Consider the following 2593-nt stretch of genomic DNA (forward strand, 5'->3'; position numbering starts at 1 on the left):
ACTGCTGTGTGTGAATGAAAAGCAGTAAATTGAATGTACATGTGTATCTGTGTGTGTGTGTGTGTGTGTGTGTGTGTGTGTGAGTGTGTTGTGTCTGTAAAATCCTCATTACTGTTAATAACTCTGTAACCATCACGGTGTCACCTGTTTATCTTTCAGAGATTATTTTTCATTCAGGTTTGTTTATGAAACGCTACAGATTCTACAGTAGTGACGTGTACAAACACCAGAGCTGTGGGGTTTCATTTGGGATTTAACTGCATTTGGACGACTTTACAGTCATGTGTGTGTGCCGACATGTCCGCCAGATTAACTTAGTCTAATCTAATTTAGGTGTTGCACCAAATTAAATAAATAAATATAACTAAAGATAACTAAAGCTTTCGGTTATACAGTCGACCCTGTGAAGTCGCGGTTCAGAGTTCATGGCCTCAGTCGTTCTCAGATTTTTGCTTAGAATCTAACTAATAATTGTTTACGGAAACCCAATATATAATATTTTATGCGCTTTAACTCTAAACTATTAAAAGAACAATATAATTAACTAATTTTGTAACATAAATATTATTGTAAATTCAGCTAAATTTCCATATAAAATATAATACTGTATAATTTTTTTGTTCTGTAGGGGGAACACAAAGCAACTGTAGAGGAAAATGTGGCTTAGGACGATGAATTATTACCGTATTTACCCTCCAGTACTGATACCAAAGAAAACACTCTTCTTCCGCAAATTTCAGAGGTCAACTGTATATGTTTTTGCCTGTAGCACTGATTCTGCACATAAACACAGCATTCAGAGCCACAGAGACCACATCAAAAAGTTCGCAAATAATGGGATATTTCTTTATATGTAAATTCATTTGCAGTTTAGTAATTAATAAATTGAATATTTCTGTTCATAATCCATGTCTCAAGTGTCTATTTTAAACTTTTAAACTATTTTAAACTTTTATTATAGACTGTGAATATGTTTTAACAGATCCTACATTTCCTGAGAAACTAACTAATTTCGGTGTAATCTGTGATACAGAGTCAGACTTCTAGATGTAAGGAGAGAATAGGAGTGACTTGTAGACAGATGAGAGTGATGCACTGGTAGTTTAGGTTAGACTGGTAGACTGGTTATTAGGAGGTGAAACAGTGATGTGCTGCTTTATAAATGAATGCTGTGTATTAAACTCACTTCAGTAAAACTCCTTTAACAGCAGACAAGCAGCTTCACATGAAGTCCAGGTGAAGATTGAGATTTACAGTAGATCCTCATTGAATGATGAATGTTAATTAAAAACTGAGATGACATGAGGATGATGTCTTGAGAGGGAGCAGACTCAGAAGAGGAGATGATCTATAGGTTGTGTGTGACGCTGGTGATGGTGCGGTTATAAATCAGTACAGTATGCAGTAGAAGAGTGAAGACTAACAGTACTCAGTGTGTTGACATGGTGTTCAGTTAGAGTGTGAATGAGCACAGGACAGGCTTTATGATCACAGCGGCAGGTCTTGTGTACAGATCTACAGTATCCAGGTGAGATCATCCTTGTCATCCTCATCATGAACCTGATTATTGTTTAGAATATAACACTTGGATATCTATATCTGTAGATCCACTACAAATATCATTACAGTATTTTTATTTAGGATTTCGGGAATTAAGCTATTGCAAAACCTCAGTCTATATGTGTTAAACCATTAAAGGTTCACTAAATAATTAAATAAATAAATAATCTATTACAGCCTTAGTTTCATTTGAAAGTGGTGAATGGCAGCTCATATGCCTGAAGCTTTGTGCTTCATGTTCTTCTCATTCCCAGTGTCTCCTGCAGGGGGCGTGAGACAGGAGTGTAATGGATAACACTGTAATCCAGGGTCTTCTAATTCCAGGATGCTTAGGTATAACCTCAGTCCCGGCTGAGGGGGCTTCAGATGTACACTTTGTAGTGGACTCAGTATGGGCTGCCCCAGTGAATTAGAGAACATCATGACAGGTGCAGCTAATAAGACTAGATCTTCATGCTCCATGCTGAAAAACCAGAAGCTCAGATCAGTGAATTAATGCATTTATATTTATATGAGTGTGACTGTCAGTGATACCTCACACACTGTTTATTCCTTTTTCTACTTTCACGTTGAGGAACTTCTGTATCTGCTTTATCAAGAGCATCCTGTCAGGAAGCATCACAGCCTGCTTCTGGCACTGCATAGCGGATGAGAAAAACCTACCATTAAACTTCACACTACCATTGAGTGCCATGTTGAATGACACAACATTGCCCTCTAGTGGCACCTGCATTTATTGGTTACTAGAGTAAGTACCCTTTGTTGATGGGTAACATTTAGATTTTATTTATAAACCAGGTTTAACTTCTGAGAACTGCAAAGTTTCATTCAATTCTGTTCTATTCAGATGTGACAAAATTCAGCTGGACAAAAATTTCGGTCCTCCAAATGGTCTGGTCATGACAGTCTCAGTCTTTTTAATGAAAAAAAAAAAAAAACATGATTACAAAAAAAGGGCATAATAAAACTAATGATTTTTTAGCAGAGGAATCAGCCATTTTTAAATACATATTTTGGTATATATATATATATA

The sequence above is a fragment of the Clarias gariepinus genome, chromosome 20 (assembly GCF_024256425.1).
Source record: "Clarias gariepinus isolate MV-2021 ecotype Netherlands chromosome 20, CGAR_prim_01v2, whole genome shotgun sequence".
Classification (NCBI taxonomy): domain Eukaryota; kingdom Metazoa; phylum Chordata; class Actinopteri; order Siluriformes; family Clariidae; genus Clarias; species Clarias gariepinus.